Source organism: Myxine glutinosa, chromosome 1, assembly GCF_964187855.1.
Source record: "Myxine glutinosa chromosome 1, kmMyxGlut1.1, whole genome shotgun sequence".
In the NCBI taxonomy this organism is placed as follows: Eukaryota; Metazoa; Chordata; class Myxini; order Myxiniformes; family Myxinidae; genus Myxine; species Myxine glutinosa.
Window position 1 is genome coordinate 248,539,899 of NC_136261.1, and position 21,540 is coordinate 248,561,438.

The 21,540-nt window shown below is 43.8% G+C and overlaps 1 protein-coding gene across 2 annotated transcripts in view; it reads right to left on the minus strand.

Annotated features, from left to right (window-relative positions):
* The window catches only part of LOC137436295 (leucine-rich repeat and fibronectin type-III domain-containing protein 4-like), a 401,292-nt gene extending 387,997 nt beyond the window's left edge, over window positions 1–13,295 (minus strand). The window contains exon 1 of one of the 2 annotated variants that reach the window (XM_078785876.1): window positions 12,946–13,295. The gene's annotated coding sequence lies outside the window, so the exon portion shown is untranslated. The remainder of the gene's footprint in view (window positions 1–12,945) is intronic. The other variant, XM_078785881.1, reaches the window with a different exon arrangement.
* Window positions 13,296–21,540: the final 8,245 nt, after the last annotated feature.

Sequence of the window (21,540 nt, forward strand, 5' to 3'; positions counted from 1 at the left end):
TCCTGTTGACCCGAGCTTTGATCAAGATTGTAAATTTAAATCTTCATGAAATGGACAATTTGCTGTATCAATGGTAAACTTTTGGGGGAGGGCGTATTTTGCAAGTATCGTGCTACGCATGACGTTTTCTTGTTTATTTGTTTGCTTCGCAGTGCTGAAAATAGTACAATAATGCTGATGTTATTTCGCTGACCACGAATAACGTTATTAAGGAAGAATCAATGGTCATACAGAAGTGATGCTGGTGAATTAGTTCCTTGGTTGTTGATACATTAATACAATTTATAATAAATATCTGGAATGTGTACTTTCTACTGCTCATGTGAGGTCTTGCAATTTTTTTCTCTGATCATTCAAGTTAGATGAGAAAGGATATACATATATATATACAGACGTGGCCAAAAATATTGGCACCTTGCACTTTTTTCAAATAATGCACCATTTCTTCCAGAATATTGTTGAAATTAAATAACCTTTTGGTATCCACATATGTCTTTCTTTGGTTTGCAATAGAACAAAACAGAAAAAGCTGAAAAAATTACTAAATCTTAGCTTATTCCACACAGAAATACGAAAATGCCCCGGACAATATTATTGGCACCTTTTAGAAGTTGTTAGAAATAATTATATTTCAAGCAGGTGATTCTTCTTTACTTTGGAATTGAACTCACCCATGGTGAGCTGCAGGTGCCTGCAATATAAAAATCACTCAACCACTTTGAATGGAGAAAAGGAGTCATTCTGCTGTTTTGTGTCACTGTGTGTAAAACAATGAACATGGACAAAATAAAGAAAACGAGAGAATTGTCTGAGGAGGTCAGACACAAGATTGTAGCCAGGAATGGACAATCCCAAGGCTGCAAGTCCATCTCCAGAGACCTTGATGTTCCTGTGTCCACCGTTCGCAATGTTATCAGGAAGTTTAAGACCCATGGCACTGTAGACAACCCTCCCTGGATGTGGCCGCAAGAGAAAACTTGATCGAAGATTGCAGCAAAGGATTGTTCGAATGGTGGACAGAGCACCTTGATAAACTGCCAAATAGATTCAAGCTGTTCTTCAGACACAAGGTGCAACAGTTTCAACTCAACCATCTGTCGCCATCTCAATGAAAGTGGGTTCTATGGAAGGAGACCCAGGAGGACCCCACTGTTGAGAAAGAGACAAAAGAAAGCCCGACTGGAGTTTTCCAAAACACACCTGAACAAGCCAAAATCCTTCTGGAAGAATGTCCTGTGGACAGATGAGACCAAATTAGAGCTTTTTGGTAAAGCACATCATCTCTATGTTTACAGAAAACAAAATGAAGCCTTCAAAGAAAAGAACACCTTCCCTACAGTCAAACATGGGGGAGGTTCAGTGATGTTTTTGGGTTGTTGTGCTACCTCTGGCACTGGGAGCCTTGAATGTGTGCATGGTATCATGAAATCAGGAGATTACCAAAGCATTTATGAGCGCAATGTTCAACTCAGTGTCAGAAAGCTGGGTCTCCGTCGAAGGTCATGGGTCTTGCAGCAGGACAATGACCCCAAGCACACTTATAAAAACACACAGGAATGGTTCAAGACAAAATGCTGGACTGTTCTGAAGTGGCCAGCAATGAGTCCAGATATAAATCCCATTGAACACCAGTGAGGAGATCTGAAAACAGCAGTTGGGAGAAGGCACCCTGAAAATCTGGGAGAATGGAGCAGTTTGCACAAGAACAGTGGGCCAAACTGCCAGTGTAGAGGTGTAGGAAGCTCATTCATGGCTATAGTATGTGTTTGACTGTCGTTATTTTGTCCAAAGGCTGTGCTACCAAATATTAAGTCTTGGGAGTCAATAATTGTGTCAATGCCATTTCTTCTTATTTTTCTGATTTAAAAGGATATATTAAGTTCTGAATCAAAAACAAAGGTTCTGGAGATATCAAAGTGTAATATTAACAGTACACCATAATGTCAAAGTGTAATTAATATTAACAGTAAAATAAAGAATTGTGGAGACCAAATACTTTTGTCAATTTCAACGTATTTTTGGAGAAAATTGTGAGTTATTTGAAAAAAGTGCAAGGGTGCCAATATTTTTGGTCACGACTGTAATGATTCAAAACACACGACCAATACTATTTTTTTTTTTTTTTTTTTTTTTTTTTGTATACAAGATCGAGGCTCGTGAAAGAGCGAAGAATAGAGCGAAGAAGAATATTTGGAGAATAGGTTACAGCTTGTGTGCTCCAAGTGTTAGAATGGCCACCCAAGAGTCCAGAGTCCCATCGAGGCTATCTGGGATTACCTGGAAAAACAGAAGAACAAGAAGTACACAACTGACCTTTCAGAACTGTAGAATGCTCTACAGAATATTTGGCACAACTTTCCTGTAAGAGTGCTTCAGTCATATACAGAAAGCATGAGTAAAGGAGTGATGGCACTCAAGAAGGCAAAGGGCGGACACCCAAATGATTGACGGATACTTTAAAATAGCACTGTTCTTGTTATTTAAGTAAGCAGTTTGTTTTACACACATTTATAAAGGCTGGTCATTTGCAATAATAAATATATATGACTGATATCACTGATAATTTGATGAATTTACACTGAAGTATGACTATCATTGGAATAAGCCAAACTTTTGCACAGTACTGCCACCTAGACAGCACACATATTGATGAATTACCTTGCCTGTGAAACACTGGGATGACTGTTTTTTTGTTTGTTTTTGTTTTTTGTATACTGAATCGAGGCTCGTGAAAGAGCTAACAACTGTTTATGGACACTGTTTATGAACTGTTTATGGACAGGCTGAGATTTGAACCTTGTCGAAACAGCTCAGAAGGCGAGTGTGCATACTATATGTGTGTGTATATATATATATATATATATATATATATATATATATATATATATATATATATATGTGTATATATATATATGCTCATGTGAGGTCTTGAAATTTTTCTTGCAATTTGATGATGGATATATATATATATATATATATATATATATATATATATATATATATATATATATATATAGATATATATATATAGATAGATATATACATATATATACACACAGTGCCTTCACACACATACACACACACACACCCTTCAGAAAGTATTCAGACCCCTTGACCTTTTTCACATTTTGTTGTGTTCTTGTCTGAATTTAGAATGGATTAAATTGAGAGTTCTTTTTCTCACTGATCTATACAAGATACATGTCAAAGTGGATATATTTTTTTTTCGAATTTTTTACAAATCAATTCAAAATGAAAAGCTGAAATGTCTCAAGTCAATAAGTATTCAACCCCTTTGCTCTGACACTCCAAATTGAGCTCAGGTGCATCCAATTTCCTTTGATCATCATTGAGATGTCTCTACAACTTTATTAGATTCCACCTGTGACCAATTGAATTGATTTGACATGATTTAGAAAGAAACACACCTTTCTATATAAGGTCCCACGGTTGCCAGTGCATGTCAGAGCAGAAACTCGACATTAAAATCCAAGGAACTGTCCATAGAACACCGATATAGAATTGTGAGGAGGCATAGATCTCCTGATGGGTATAAAACAATTTCTGGAGTGTTGAAAGTTCCCAAGAGCACAGTGAGCTCTATCATTAAGAAATGGAAAGATTATGGAACCAGCCAGACTCTTGCTGGAGCTGGCTGTCCAACCAAAAAGAGCAACCGGACAAGAAGGACCTCGGTCAGGGAGGTGACAAAGAACGTAATGACAGCTCAGACAGAACTAGCGTTCCTTGGCTGAGATGGGAGAACCTGCCATTAAAATAACAGTCTCTACAGCCTTTCACAAATGTAGGCTTTATGAGAGAGTGGTCGGACGGAAGCCACTCCTGAGAAAAATGGCACATGACAGCACCACTGATGTTTGCAAAAAGGCATGTGAAAGACTCAGAGCATGAGGCAAAGATTCTGTGGTCTGATGAGACAAATTTTGAACACTTTGGCCTGAATGCAAAGTGCTGCGCCTGGTGGAAACCAAGCACAACTCATCACCCACCTAACACCATCACCATGGTGGTGGCAGCATCATGATATGGGGATGCTTTACAGCGGCAAGGACTGGGAAACTTGTTAGGATAGAGGGAATAATGATGCAGCCAAATACAGGCAAGTGCTTGAGGAGAACCTGCTTCAGATTGCAAAAGACATTCGACTGCGGCAAATATTTATGTTCCAATAGGAGACAGTGACCCCAAGCATAAAGCCAAAGCAATAATACTGGAATGGCTTCAGGACAAGAATGTGAAAGTCCTTGAGTGGCCCATCTAAAACCCAGACTTGAATCTCATTGAGAATCTGTGGAAAGACTTGAAGATTGCTGTTTAACAGCGTTCCCCACCCGACCTGACGGAGCTTGAGCAAATCTGCATGGAGGAAAGGGAGAAACTTCTTAAATTAATATGTGAAAAGCTGATACAAACATACCCAAGAAGACTCCTAGCTTTAATCAATGCCAAAGGCACTTCTATGGAGTATTGACTCGGGGCATTTAACACTAATGTAAACTAGATATTTTTGTATTTCATTTTTAATTATTTTGGAAAAAAAAAAATCCACTTTGACATTATGGTGTATGATGTATAGATCAGTGCCAAATATCTCAATTTAATCCACTTTAAACTCAGGCTGTAACACAACAACATGTGAAAATGTCAAGGGATGTGAATACCTTCTGAAGGCACTATATATATATACACAAAGAATTAAGTTAAGCACCCCCCCCGTTTTTTTACAACCTCGCACATTACAAGTTTGTTGTCGTCAAAACAGTGTAATATACCCATGATATTGCTATATTTTCTGGAGAAGTGATATTATGGTCACATAAAAACATAACAATCATGCCGTTTTCAATATTTTATTCTGAATAATTTAAGGTGCAATTTTTTGGGAATTTTAGGCATATTTTCACCTCAATTTAAGTATGGAGCTATAGGTCCATCACGGACAGTGTGGATGACGTTTATGTTTTCTAACGTACAGTCATTGTTCTGAGAAGACCTCTAGCGATCTTTGCGTCAATAACGTGTGTAGGACCCACGTGATCGGATCACTGACTCAACCAATCACTTTTTTTCACTTTGATCACTCAATTTCATCAATGGATAATTGCTAATGTCATACCAATCATTATTTGATCTCACATACCTTAGAATATATGCCAATGTATACATATACACAAAGAATATATATTAGGGGGTGCTTACCTTAATTCGTTGTGTAGGGGTGCTTAACTTAATTCTTTGTGTATATATGTACACATACATACATACATACATACATACATACATACATACATACATACATACATACATACATACATATTAGTGCTCTTGCTCCGGAAGTTGAACATTTCCCGATTGAAATCGTTTGCTATACGGTAAGGTGAGAGAGCACTCGGTGCAGACATTCAGGAGACTGAACATATAACCAGAATTGCGGAAATAAATTTTATAGTCGAGGTCAGAGGGCACCTTGTCCCTGTCCCACCTTTCCTGCCAGTGGTTTCTTACCCCCTCCTTACTGGAATAGTGCATCATTTATCATGTACAAATATGTTCGCAGTTAGCATGTCATAGGGCATCACATCAAAACTGCTATGATGGATGGAATGCAGGTATCCTTTAATTGGGGATACTTGACTTGACTTAATTTGAATTTGAAGGTCGCTACATTCACTACTGAGGAATATGATGAATGCCAAAAGTGTATTGAAATCAACCCACACAGAACATTCTGAAATCGGAATATCTCATGACGTGCTCGATCCAGACGACCCAGCAATATTTCTGGAGTGAACTTATTTGATCTCGAGTGATCAAATTGTTTGCCTGCTTGGAATTATTGTCTGAACACTTGCTTCAAGATGTGGTTTATACCTACGCACAACCACTTGTCTATATCCATGTACTTGGTTGTCATGGAAAGCATAATACATGTGTCCCAGTGTCCTTATTCATTCAACATGCACTGCTGAAAATAATCGAATACCTGATATAAAATCAAGTGCACAATGATGGTTGTGAAACACCCAATGAGCCTTCCATTCACTTTGCGAGATACCCCGAGATGTTGGCCACCCTGTTGTGATTGACCATTATCCCGGTCTGCCAAAGCACGGCCATGCTGTGCCGCAGTCAGAAGTGTGCGTCTCAGCAGGCTGTGTGAAAACTAAAGCAAGTTATCGTCGTACGTGCACTGCACATGCCCTGTGTGATAGTGCAGTAAGTTGCGTGCACGTTTAACGCCACACAAGTCACTAGTGACAGAGATAACACGACATTCGGCTTGCAGTCAGCAAAATGGCGGCCGTTTCTTTGAATTTATGTGTAAGAAAGGATATAATCTGCAGGAAGAAGTATAATGCATGCCACTGTAACGATTGTATGACATGTCACGATATATTTAAATAATTCTATATTCTTTGTGGGGAAATTTTTGCTCCCTCTCTGGTGTTTAAATGGGTTTAATGATCCTATGGGTAGCATATTGAATGAAATGATGCACATCATGGAGGGCCTGCAGTATAGCACAGAGGTGTGCACACTCGCCTTGAGTTGTCTAGCCTGGGTCAGAATCCTACGTCAACTACAAACTGTCCCTGTTCTCTGCTGTTGTATTTGTGTGCTTCCCTCTCTCCTCCCATATTGTCTCCCACTCCCTTTGTTATATGTTTTATGTGTCCGTTTTTTTTTTTGTGATTGATGTTCGCTCTTACACGAGCCTCGATCGTGTATACGGAAAAAACAAACAAACAAAAAACTGCCATCCTGGTGTTCGCACGCGATTCATCGATTATGTGCGCTGCTCACGAAAGGGGAATTAAGCCGGGGGTCCTGTCTCCCAGCACTGGTCGATGGCGGACGTTAAAGATCCTATGGTGTCCTCCGCGAAGAGAAGGTGAGCTGGCACCACGGTCATATTTCAAATTCCTGCCCTAACTAGTAAAACGTAAAGCCTGGCCAGCCAGTTCGTGAAAGACTTGGCCAAAAACAATCCCCACACCAAGTTGGGAATAATTGAGCCGTTAAAAGTAGGAGTGGTAGTAACAACTACCGAGTTTGGTGTAAACATACTAGTTGAAGACGCAGATGAGCCTTACATATTTGTGGAAGTGGATATTTGAGGAACCTCCGGCACAGAAGCAAAAGTAACACGAGTAAGAGGTGCTGCTCGGAAGCAATCTTGCAGTGCTGCTTTTACTTTTTTTTTAAACTTGTTAAACTCTAACATGTCAACAGGCTCCAAATTTAGAGGTCCGCGGGCTTGTCTCCGAGGGGTAAGTTTGTTGCGGCTTTCAGCACTGATTCAGCTTCTCGAATTCCATTTTTTTTAAAAATCTCATTTGTTTCAGTGCGATTTCAACATTTGCTCCCAAATGGCAACGCGTTTGACATTTTCACAAACACAATCATAGCTTGATGATATCACGTCTAAGCAAAGCCGTTGCCTTTGTTATGGCGTAAACGTTAGACCTTGAGGGTCAGAAGAACAAAACCATGAACTACAGCCATAATTAGGATTGTATTCAAAGACAGGACGCTTGCTTGCTTGCTTGGATTGGCACCATTTTCAAACCTGAAGACTGAAGCGTTTCACCTTCAGTTAATGTCATTCATTAAATTGTATTCTATACAAACTCTTTTGGGCTGACGTTCGGAGCTCTTCGAGCGATAAAAAAAAAAAAAATTTGTTCACCGTTATTAATATTGTACAGTCGATACTACGTGGTGAAGCCAGGTGTTGGCTGAACGGTTAGGGTGGCTGCCTTGAGATCTTAGTTAGGGTCGTGAGTTTGAGCTCTTGTCGTGCCGTTGAATTAACACCACGTGGGTTGACTCAGCTTGTCATCCTTCCGAGGTCGGCAAAACGTGTAGCGTACCAGCAGACTGGTAATAGAGAGGCATTGCATCAGCCGCACCACCAGAAAGTGATGCATCTAAGCAACAACAACGTGTTTTTTTTTTGTTTTGTATTTTTGTATACAACATCGAGGCTCGTGTAAGAGCTAACATTAATGAGAAAAAAAACAAACGGACACATAAGACAAAATAAAGGGAGCGGGAGACAAGATGGGGAGAGAAGGGGAAGCACACAAGTACAACATTTGATAGCAGGGACATCGGGAGATCTGTAGGAGGGAGAGGGTTTGGGAGGAGGAGGTGTGGGAAGGGGGTTGGGTTTGCGGGAGGTAAAAAGAACATCAATTTATAAAAAAAAAAACTGGTAGGATGTGCGCTGCATCTACAACCACTACTACAACTACAACCACTACTACCACTACAACCACTACTATTGGTAGAAAAACTGGTAGAAAATAAACCGGTAGAAAAACTGGTAGAAAAAAAATTAACTGGTAGGAAAACTTACAACTGGTAGGATAGCTGGTAGAAAAAACTGGTAGAAAATAAACTGGTAGAAAAACTGTTAAAAAAAAAAACGTAGAAAATAAACTGGTAGAAAAAAACTGGTACAAAATAAACAGGTAGAAAACTGATAGAAAAAAATTAACTGGTAGGAAAACTTACAACTGGTAGGATAGCTGGTAGAAAAAACTGGTAGAAAATAAACTGGTAGAAAAACTGTTAAAAAAAAAAACTGGTAGAAAATAAACTGGTAGAAAATAAACTGGTACAAAATAAACAGGTAGAAAATAAACTGGTAGAAAATAAAATGGTAGAAAATAAAATGGTAAAAAAACTGGTAGAAAAAAATAAACTGGTAGAAAACTGGTAGAAAAAAATTAACTGGTAGGAAAAAATTAACTGGTAGTAAAAAAATAAACTGGTAGAAAACTGGTAGAAAAAAATTAACTGGTAGGAAAAAATTAACTGGTAGTAAAAAAATAAACTGGTAGAAAACTGGTAGAAAAAAATTAACTGGTAGGAAAAAATTAACTGGTAGTAAAAAAATAAACTGGTAGAAAAACACAACTGGTAGGATAGCTTATATAGGTATGCTTACTCATTCACATCTGAGCTGCCTCATCTGGATTCCAACCTCCACCCAGTGTTTTGTATGGAGGGCAAGGCATCAAATGCGTGCGCCCTCCGTCACATGGACATTAAGCTGGTTGTCCCGTCTGCCAGGACCGCTCGTTGGTGGATGTCGACGATCCCACAGTGTCCTTCATAAAGAGTACGTGAAATTTGGACACGCTTGACATCAACCCTAACTACCTTGTTGCGAAAAACGTTCCCGAGCAGACCTCAGACGTCGATGGGAATAATTGGGGTAATTAGAGGAGTAGTAGTCGTAATAGTAGTAGATACGATGTGGTAAGAAACTAAGTTATGTCATTTGCCTTCCACGAAGGTCGTTTTGTGTTGGCTGAAGATTTTGACCTCAATATGGCATTATTAACCTCATAGCTCCCTACTATGGTGTTTCAGATCAAATTTAAAAAGTGTTTCATTTAGGGTTCTTCGTTCAGACATAAATTATTTAATCTTTCCGTATATCTCATCTTGCCTTTCTGAATGACAAGTACAAGTTTGGGATAGTATCTCTTTGGCTTCCTGCCACGAGGCTTTTAGGAACGCTCCCACTCTGGTGTCACCACTTGTGAGGCCACATTGAGCGCAGATGGCTCAATGAGGCGAAACCAATTTATGAGCATTTGGCGTAGGAAACACAACCCGGTGCTTATCCACCTTTTGTATTTCTGTCGTTCGATAAAACTTAACAGCCTCCGATATTCATGTCGGAATCCTGGTTCCGATGTGTCGTTGATTGCGACTATAATAAACGGGATGAGAGACAATCATTTGGCGCTCTATACGTGCACAACCTCCCAACTTGATTGGCTAAAATGAAAGGTACAAAACACCTTTGGGGCTGTACCCTTTGAGAAGGTTCGTCAAGTTGCTTGCTTTATTTTCAGAACCAATATACCCTACTGTAAAGAGGATATTGTGTGGCTGTACTACTACCACAACCATTACTACAACTACAACTACTACTACTACGACAACCAGTACTACTACTACAACAACTACTACAACTGCTACTACTACTACTACTACAACTACTCCTACTACTACTACTGCGACAACCACTACTACAACTACTACTACTACTACTACTACTACTACTGTGACAACCACTAATACTACAACTACTACTACAACAACTACTACTACTACTACTACTACTGCTACAACCATTACTACTACAACTACTACTGCTACAACCACTACTACTACTACCACTACAACTACTACTGCTACAACCACTACTACTACTACAATTACAACAACTACTACAACTACAACTACAACCACTACTACAACTACTACTACGACTACAACTACTACTGCTACAACTACTACAACTACTACTGCTACAACTACTACTACTACTACTACTACTACTGCTACAACCACCACTACTACTACTACTACTGCTACTGCTACAACCACCACTACAACTACTACTACAACTACTACTACTACTACTACTACTACTACTACTGCTACAACCACCACTACTACTACTACTGCTACAACCACCACTACTACTACTACTACTACTACTAGTGCTACATGTTTTCTTCTTTTACGGCCACAATTATTCCCAGGTTCTTTTGAAGTTGGCAGGAGGAAGCTTGGCCCAAGTCTTTCACGAAACAGCTGGCCAGGCCTGACGTTCGGGCTGGAGTTTGTAATTTGGTAATGGTGCCGGTGATAGCTCGCCTTCTCTTCGCGCAGGACACCATGGGATCTTTAATATCCACCAACGGACACCAATAGACGGGAGGTCCATTTGAGGTCCATCCGACGGACGCCCTGCCTGTGAAACACCGTGATGGCGGTTTATAGCTGCGTCGGGATTCGAACCCAGCCCCAGCCGGAAGGATGCACGCTTTGTGAGTGGAACGTCCTGCCTGCGAAGCACCAAACGGAGAGTTTAAAGTCGTGTCTGGAATTGAACCCAGAACAGACAGCTCAGAGATAAATGCGCGGCCTTGGCCCCATCCCTGGTCACATTCCAAATCCCTGCTTTGACTCTCGCAAGAGAAGCAATGGCAAACCGCCCAGTGTTTAAACAGCGCCGGGGCCTTGGGAAGACGATAGTCCGGGCATCGTGGTGTCGCATTCCCGAAGGGATTTGAACGCACCGTGCTGTAGGGGGTGCTCACGCGCCGTAAATCACCCGAATAGAGCGACGCCGGCTCTGTCGTTCCCCGACGCACAATACCTCTGCCCTTCTTCTTCTTCACATAAACACTCGCTCAGCCCGAGTCGTTCCCCGACGCCCAATACCTCTGCCCTTCTTCTTCTTCACATATACACTCGCTCAGCCCGAGTCGTTCCCCGACGCCCAATACGCAATACCTCTGCCCTTACTCTTCTTCACATATACACTCGCTCAGCCCGAGTCGTTCCCCGACGCCCAATACCTCTGCCCTTCTTCTTCTTCTTCTTCTTCACCCAAACACTCGCTCGGCCACAGTCGTTCCCGACGCCCATTACCGCTGCCCTTCTTCTTCTACCTTGTGTCTTTCCTTGATTGTATTATTTCTTAGCGTTTTTAAACAAATACCTCAATATCAGGACGGGGTTCGGTTGTCAGGTTCTCTGGCTCTGAACAGTTCCAGCACAGTCGGCGAAGGGGACGTTTGCAGCGCTGGATGCCGGCGATAAGTCGCCTCCTCTTTTCGTTTGCTGCGCTGCAAAGCGCGCGCGACGTTCGCGCAACGCTTCGCTAAGCGATTGTGACCGACAGGCGAGTCGCCCTCAGGGCAATGCCACGCCCTCAGGGCAATGCCACGGCTCCCTTCGATACTCACGGTGGAGATTTTTTTTTTTGGCCAAATTTTTTTTAATGCAACTAACAACAGATGGATGAAACGCAATTTATATTTTCCTCTTGAAAACGCATGAATTTCAAGTTATATCAAACTCGGTGGTGTAACGGTAGAGTAGAGCGTCCGCTCTTGGATCTGGAAGGTCGACGGTCGCAGCCCAGGTCGAGTGATACCAAGGACTGACTTATAAACGTGCTGCTTATTTGCTTGACGGTCGGCGTTTAAATGGGATGGATCACGGACCGACGAGCACAGGTTGGCAACCGCCGCGCACCTTTTCATGGGCCTCCTGTGCTGAAATTCCATCTTAAGGTAGAGGTCCGAGCGCAGGTGACCGTGAGAGCCGGGCGCGCTCGATGACCTTAACGTCAAAAGCAACGGGAGCCACAGATATGGATGATAATTCACGGGGGGGGGGGGGGGGGGGGGGGTTAAAATACCGGTGGGAAATGAAGGGGGAATTATTTTATTTTTGACCCTGGGATTGTCGGCCGTCGCCTTCTGTCTCAGCACTTCACTCCGACCTTGTCCTGTCCTGAGGAATGTCCTTCTGCAGAATCACCGGCTGAAAGATTTAACAAGTGATTTCCATTTGAACACATCACCAGGTATCTGTCGGGTGAACGTTTCTCGAATGGGCGTGAGATGGAATTTGAAAATGATCGCCTCTTAAGACTTAAGACCTCTTAAGACTTAAAATGATCGTCTCTTAGATATACACCGCTTCAATATTGACTTAAGTTGAAGACTGCTATTCGGTGATGGGAGTTTTTAATACTTTGTGGTGTGATTTATTTAATAAAGTGTTTCAGTGGTTAATATAGCAATGACCCTGGTGCTTGAAGGAAGCTCGTACAACCTCGCAGGCGACACGATGACGCACCTGCCACCTAGCATACCTATAGTACGGTGTTAAACATCGTGCGATTGGTAACAAAATGCCGGTCGAGCTATCGCGGATTTACTACAGCGCCGAGCTCAACCCAACATGGGATACTCCGGTCTGCGGTGCAGCCAACATGAAGCCGCTTCCACCCATAAGCTTCGCGGAAGTTACGGCGGGATTAGCCTATATTATTTCACACAAGCAAATGGAAACGCACGTCGGGACGAACGCTCTCACCTCGCACCGCGGACATCGGGAAATGCGCAGAGGCTCGCGCGGTGGCGGCCGAAGATCCCCGCCTCAGGCCGCACCGTCGACTTGCAATCCCGCCCGATCAGGAGCACCGGCGGCAGCTCGAGGAGGAAGAAGGGGAGAAGCGCATCCAGTCATGCGAGGATCGTTACATCGCCCGGGGATGTGGCTCCTGGACACGCGTCGGGAGCGGGTTTGTGTGGCAGCTCCTCGGAGGCTTACGAGCTGCGGACATGATGGCGGGTCAAACGGTAACAGACAGCGAGTCTTCCGTGCTTTCTGAGCTGCTATGCGCAACAGCCGGCTCCGCTCGGTCAGTGAGATAGGCGAAAGTCGGGAAGGGGCGGCGAGGGTCTGCGAAGGCAGCGCGCGTCCCACAGCGCTCGGCCGGTGGGAGGGATCGATCCTGGGAATGCGGGCGCGGGTGGGAGAGCGGTTAAAATTAGGAGAAAGCTTCTCTTCATGGGCGGGACTTGTCGGTTACCTTTCCAAGAGGCCGAGGAGCTTGGTCTGCGGGTCGACAGAGTGCGCGGGTTTACCAGGGGACGGAGCAACGCGGAAAGTGAAAATCTCGCTTTCTCTCCAGCGGCAGGACATTCCACTGCTCCAAGACAGCAGGGACACACTGTGCGCTTCGCCTCCGTGGCAATTAATCCAAGGAGACAAGGCTGAAAATTACATCCCAGGAAGACCAAGCCCCCTTTCATGTGTATACGGTAGACCCAGGAAAAGAACGACCCTGTCCTCCCGCCGGTTACATGGGCAAGACAAAGAAAGCCATCGCAAGACGCCATCAGAATTGCTCGCATTACCTTGGGGACCGTTCTTCGTTAGGATCTGTGTATCGTGTATAGAAATATCAACACTATTACAAATATTGCATGCATTCTTTACCTGTATGTATGTATATATATACATATATATATATATATATATATATATATATATATATATATATATATATATGTATATGTATATACATATATATATATATATACGTATATATATATATATATATATATATATATACATATATATATATATATATATATATATATATATATATATATATATATATATATATCTATATATATATATATATATATATATCTATATATATATATATATATATATATATATATATATATATATATACATATATATATATATATATACATATATATATACATATATATATATATATATATATATACATACATATATATATATATATATATATATATATATATATCTGCAGGGGCGGATCCAGGAATTTAAAGGGGGTGCGCATGAAACGATAGCGCTGGGGGGGGGGGGAGGGATAAAGGGGTCTGGGGTTCTCCCCCATGAATTTTAAAAAATTGATCGTCAGAAACGGCATTTCGTGCGTTCTTGGAAGTTTCTGCAGTTCCTTGCGTTCTTCCCTGGTCCAACAGTTCAACAGATTCGCGATGACTAATGGTCAGATAGAGGAACTGGTGAAACGACTTGCCCAGCTGTTCCTTCTGCTATAAATTGATGAATTTTGTAGGTGTGTGTGTGTGTGTGTGTGTGTGTGTGTGTCATGTTTTTTGTGTAGTTCTACTGGAGCTTTCTAATATGGAATTTCTGATTTGTGTAGTTCTTGCGAAATGATTGTTATGATTTCCTGAGTTAATTAGGCTAATTAACTACAAACAATCCAGAAGAATTCCCATGTTTCTAAACGCACGCCATGTTAAGGTGTATAGAGCAGCTTAATAGGTCCTTCCATGGCATGCCATTCTCATTACTAAATATATAACAAAAACAATGATAATATTTTACAAAGCATTTATTCCAACTCAATCAAGCACTGTAGCAGGCAGGTGTGCTGCAAGGCCATGAAAGCCGATGAAAATTTGGTCCATTCGGACCAACGGGCTCACTAGTAGTTATAAAAGACCTGTGCACTCCCATAGTGTGAAATGATGGCTGATGACAGACTGTGAGCTGGTCAAAGCCCGGCACCGCCATGCGCAGAGGTTGTGACGCTCAAGGCAGGGGGTTCTCCCCACGAAAGAGATCAGGTAGGACAGCGGAATGTGAATTATTTTATTAATCATAAATTATGCTATTTTGGAATAGACGGCGCTTGTGTTTCTGAATGAAAATGTCACACACATCATGTGGGGATATGGTGAAGTCATGATGTATGTTCATGATGTTACGGGGTCCTGCCCCTACCTCTGGTCTCGGTAGACCTCCGAACCCCGAGAGGGTCCCCGGCAGAAAGATGTGTTATCCTTGGTTGAAATCAAGCAAATAATGAAACCCTCAATGGAACCAGCAAATGAAACAGTCAAATCAATAATGCAACCACACCAGGTTATGAACAAACAATAATATATTAGAAATCACACAAAAAGAGTCATACAACAATGGGGGAAATATCAAGCCTCTTAACCCCAAACTCACGGCACCTCCCCAATGTCTCTGCACCCCTCCAAGGCGAAGTCCCAATGTCTCTGTGCGTTCCCGCGATCGGGGAGACAAGGCCCGATCAAAGTCAATTGAGGCGTAGGCGATCGAGGCGACCCCTGAGGTCACGTTGTTCAGCACCCAGCAATACAGTGGTGGAAAGGAACCTCACAAAGACGTGCTCCGACGTACACGTTTGCGGTTCAATCCGCAAGCCTCCGTATAATTCTCAAGTGCCCTTTCTTGCACAGCCGTGCCTGGCAAACCACCGGGGAATAATGCCCAGCCGACACGACCAAAACCGGTTCACTGCAGGTTGCTCGCATGGCGAAGATGGCGGATGGCTTTCACTCAAACCCGGGCTTTGAGGCCAGGATCCTCCGGAACCTCAATGAGGATCCCCGACGACACAGGCTCCACGCACTCCGGCGATATCTCTTATCGCCCAAACTTCCCTTCAAGGACGCAAAGTTCACTCGCACTGTACGTCGACCGCTCGGTCCGGAGCTTCAACAACCACCTCTCTTCACGATCTCCTACCGCCTCTTCTTCCTCGCTCCACCTCTTCCGGTCACGATCCGGATTTCCGGCCACATTTTATCAGGAGCGCTTTTAAATCTTTTAACTAAAATAACCCTTTCCCTTCAACCACAATCACCAGAATATTTCGAACCAACAACAATAATCATAACAACAATCATTAGGGCCGAATCCGTAACACTTCCCCTCCTCAAGAAAGAAAGTTTGAACACATCAAAAACTTTCTTTGCACGCCCTCTTTAAACAAGCAAAAGTAAATTCACAACCCAAATCAGCAATCCCAGTGGGCAACAATATTCAACCTTCCCCAAAAATAAAGCAACAAAAGTTTACACAACCCCCAGAGCTGTCCAACGTTAATTCCCTCTGGACCAAGCGTAAACAACGACATTGTCCCAGCCCCTCTGATTTTTACTTCTAGTTTCTCTTGAATGAAGTTTAAGGGGTTGTGATCAAAAACCCAAAGGCCAGCAAATCTATAGCACTTACAACAGGAGGCCGAGCTGAAAGCCAGGTTCCATGGTGGTTGGGTGGTGAGGCCTGGAAGTATTCACTACATGGACGCCTTTAGGAACGTGGAGTTCAAGGTTAGTCCGGGGAGGAAAGTTAACTACCTGGACGCCTTTAGGAACGTGGAGTTCACGGTTAGTCCGTGCAGGAAAGTTCACTACCTGGACGCCTTTAGGAACGTGGCGTTCACGGTTAGTCCGTGTAGGAATCTTGGCTCGGTGGCTCCGCAGCATTCAGTGCTTCAACTTTTCCGGACTCCTAATAATTACGGTGGGACCACTTGTCACAGTAGTCACCTGACTGGCGGACTCCTTGTCGGCCACTGCTCTGATAATCCTTCCTTTGGGAGCTGTCATAACTCTGGAAGCCTCCATAATAATATCGCTTGCGGCCACCACCACGACTACTCCGTGGCCCTCCTCTGTAGCCCCCTCGACCCCTAGGAAATGCCTTCCCTACAGTGATGGTCCGACCCTCCAACTCCTTGCTATTCAGAACCTTTTCTGCCTCTCTGGCATCCTTTGAGTTTTCAAGTGTGACAAAGCCAAACCCTCTTTACTTTCGTGTCTCCCTGTCTTTTATCAGCAGCACTTCCAAAAGCGGTCCATAGTTGCTGAAGGCAGCCTCCAAAACATCTTCCTTTGTTTTGAAGTTCAGTCCACCTACAAATAACTTGCTAAACTTGTCGCCATCCCTAACTGGTGTGGTGTTATTTCCCCTACTGGGCTTTTTAACAACCATCGGGTTACCATAACCTTGACCACCAGCCAAATCATTCCCGATAACAACCGATACAACCTCTACAGGAAGTGTGGCTTGTAAACCGACGGTGACCGGTCCTGACACCAAATCGGACTCCAAGTGGATGACATGAAGTGGAGCACTAACACAGCCACCAATCCCCTGTAAACGAACACTATCCCCAGTTGCCATCTCCTCGGACCATGGCAAGATGCCTTCAAGCATTAAAGATTGATGTGCTCCTGTGTCCCTCAATATCCTACCCGGTCTCCGGTTAGTCGAGGCTCCATCCAGTGACACAAACCCGTCGGAAATAAATTGTTGGTAACCCTTTTGAGGGCGATTTCTCACAATGGCCATCGCATTTGGAGTCGTACTAGTCGAAACTCCGCTCCTGATTTTCCTTTCCCAGAGCATAACAGTTGGAAATCCAGTGTCCAGGTTTATGGCAAAAAGTGCAAGTAGGCCAGGAGGAGAACCTCGTGGTCTGCCTCGAGTCCCCCGGACGATAGGTCTGTCTTGGAACCGCAGTCTTCTGATTTCTAAAAGTCGTGGTGTCAAAGTGGACCTCATTTTCATCCCGAGGCCGCCCCCATGGATTTTCATTCTCCGCACCTGATGTACCATAGCTCCCCTGGCTAGGTCTGGGCGAGAAGTTCGGTTTGTGGAACCCCATCCTGTGTGTTAAGGCATAGTCATCTGCCATGGTGGCTGCCTCATACAGCTTTGGTACTTTCCTTTCCTCCAGATGAACTGTAATGTCCTCGTGGACACACTGTTGGAATTCCTCCACCAGGATCAATTGTCGCAATATTTCGAAGTCTTTCCCAACTCCTTTTGAATCACACCACCTATCAAACATGGATTCCTTCACTCTGGCAAATTCCACATGGTTCTCACTCTCCCTCCTCCTGGCATTCCGGAATTTTTGCCGGTAAGCTTCCGGGACCAATTCATAGGCTTTGAGAATGTGTTTCTTCAATACCTCGTAATCTGCACATTGGTCAATCGGTAAAGCCGAATAAATCTCTTGAGCTTTACCCACCAGAACACTTTGCACTAGTATGGACCAGTACTCCTCAGGCCAATTTAACTGTCGAGCCACTTTCTCAAAGTGTGGAAAAAACATGGCCACCTCCTTTTCATTGAAGGGTGGATCCAGCCTCACATGTCTGCCCAAATCCCAGGTGTTCTGACCAGGTGTCGAACCAGTCAGCAGGGATGGTACCTCTCCCCGTTCTCTCATTAACTCCAGCTCCTTGACTTTAATTTCCTGCTGACGCGCCAATTCACGGTCGTTTAACTCCCTTTCGGCTCTTCTCTCCTCTGCTTCGAGTTCTCTTGCAGCTCTCCTTTCCTCTGCTTTTTTCTCTGCTAACCTTTCTTGGAGTTCTCTTTCCTGTACTTTTAACCTTTCCTGGAGTTCTCTTTCCACTCTCCTTTCCTCTGTTTTTTTCTCTTCTAACCTTTCCTGGAGGTCTCGTTCCTGTGCTTTTTCCCTTTCCTGGCTCTGTAATTGCATCTCCAATTTCCGGAGCTCCACATTTTCTTGCGCTTCTGGTAACCAATCCCAGGCTACCTCTTCCCATGCTTCTAATCCCACCATAGATTGTATCACCACTGTCTGCAACTCTGCCTTCTTCATATTAGAATGGACCTCCAAGCTAAAATGTTTGGCCAATTTCCAGAGGTCCGATTTTACTAACGCTCTGAACTGTGCTTCACTAGGGGTCACTGTAAACTTATCTGCATCAAACTCCATAGTGACTACTGGTAACACCTGTTAACCTTCACACAATAAATTTTTAACAAACAAAACTGCTTTTTTTTTTCTTTTGGAAAAATTTTGGGAGTGTTGGAAAAAGTTCCAAATTTGGGAATTCTGGGAATGTTGGGGAATTCTTTCCTGGAATAAATTTAGGAATTTTTAGATCCCGGACGAGCCCCCAATTTCTGTTACGGGGTCCTCCCCCTACCTCTGGTCTCGGTAGACCTCCGAATCCCGAGAGGGTCCCTGGCAGAAAGATGTGTTATCCTTGGTTGAAATCAAGCAAATAATGAAACCCTCAATGGAACCAGCAAATGAACAGTCAAATCAATAATGCAACGACACCAGGTTATGAACAAACAATAATATATTAGAAATCACACAAAAAGAGCCATACAACAATGGGGGCATTATCAAGCCCCTTACCCCCAAACTCACGGCACCTCCCCAATGTCTCTGTACCCCTCCAAGGCGAAGTCCCAATGTCTCTGTGCGCTCCCGCGATCGGGGAGTCAAGGCCCGATCAAAGTCAATTGAGGCGTAGGCGATCGAGGCGACCCCGAGGTCACGTTGTTCAGCACCCAGCAATACAGCGGTGGGAAGGAACCTCACAAAGATGTGCTCCGACGTCCACGTTTGCGGTTCAATCCGCAAGCCTCCGTATAATTCTGAAGTGCCCTTTCTTCCACAGCCGTCCCCGGCAAACCACCGGGGAATAATGCCCAGCCGACACGACCAAAACCGGTTCACTGCAGGTTGCTCGCGTGGCGAAGATGGCGGACGGCTTTCACTCGGACCCGGGCTTTGAGGCCAGTATCCTCCGGAACCTCAATGAGGATCCCCGACGACACAGGCTCCACGCACTCCGGCAATATCTCTTATCGCCCGAACTTCCCTTCAAGGACGCAAAGTTCACTCGCACTGTACGTCGACCGCTCGGTCCGGAGCTTCAACAACCACCTCTCTTCACGATCCCCTACCGCCTCTTCTTCCTCGCTCCACCTCTTCCGGTCACGATCCGGATTTCTGGCCACATTTTATCAGGAGCACTTTTAAATCTTTTGACTATAATAACCCTTTCCCTTCAACCACAATCACCAGAATACTTCAAACCAACAACAATAATCATAACAACAATCATTAGGGCCGAATCCGTAACAATGAGGGCCAGAGATGCCATCCCACTTTCTCCCATGGAATATCTTAGGTAGGTCTTCAGACGACGCAGGCAAGAAAACGAGCGTTCAGCCTCACAGGAGCCTCCAGGGGTGGTGCATCCAATATGGAGTAGGACTGATGGATGGAAATTCGTCTCCATCTACTGCGCAGAAACAATCCATGAATGTGTTTGGAAGCATGTTGTTGGGCTTCCTTCTCCAAAACATTTGCCAGTCTCTAAGCTCATTTATCAATCCTGTTGGATGTTCCATGTCGTTTTTCCAACGCAATAGCTTCTGATGTAGGGCTGGAATGTCGCAAGTATCGGCGATTATTGCATGCATTCTTTACCTGTATGTTTATAGCAGGCGATACACGTTACACATCAGCAGAAACAGATCACGACCTTCCCGATTTTCAGCACAGAATCGGCTGTCCATTTCCTGGCTGAGGTGTTGGCTTTACAGTTAAGGTATCTACCCTAACATGTTAGGGTCTTGAGTTTGAGCCACTGTACCACGTTGAATTAACACAAGGTGGGTTGACTCAGCCTGTCATCCTTCCGAGGTCGGCAAAATGATTACCGGCTTTCTGATAACAGGGGCACTGCATCAGAGGCACAGCGGTACTTCCAGAAATGATGCAACCAGGATCCACAGGCTGCATACGAATCAACCTCACCCTCTCTCCTCCCGCCCCCACACCTGTACCACCTGCAGATGAAGTCCCTGTGATTAAATTCTCCAGTTCGGTTTGTGAAGTTTGTGTTTATATGTAATGAAATGTCTCTGTCTCTGTGAAATAATTGTAAACAGGTGTTACCACTGCAATTAGGCGAGGAACGCGTCAGTGGCTCAAGCTGTCCTGTGAAAACGTACCTGTAAGCCTGTTATGTAGCACAACCATTAAGGGAACTTTACACAGTGCATCGACTTGTGTATTCGGCCCCGCAATCGGCCATAAGCAAATTATAGCCTTTACAGATGCGATTGAGCGGTGAAAACGTAATTATACCGTTTTCTTTTACACGTCAAGCAAGACAGTGAGCTTTCATCACAGCGTGGATGAAAACCCGGAACCAGGTAATGTTACACCTGAACGTTCTTACTGTTACACCTTGTTGCTCGATCTTGTATTATTTACAGTTCCGATGGAGAATGGCCACCTCTATCTACACCTCTGCACGAGTTTCGTAATGTATTTCTACCTTGTGCAGATGGCGGGATGGAGGAACGTTTCTGGCCCAAGTCTTTCACGAACCGGCTTGCTCGGCCTGCCGTGCCGTTCGATTGATTTCGGTAAGAGTTTGTAATTTGTTCAGGGTGCCGGCGATTACTCGCGAAAGGCACCTTGGGCTCTTCAACGTCCACCAACAACGAACGCTGGTAGGTGGGCCGACCGGCCTAACGTCCGTCCGATGGGCG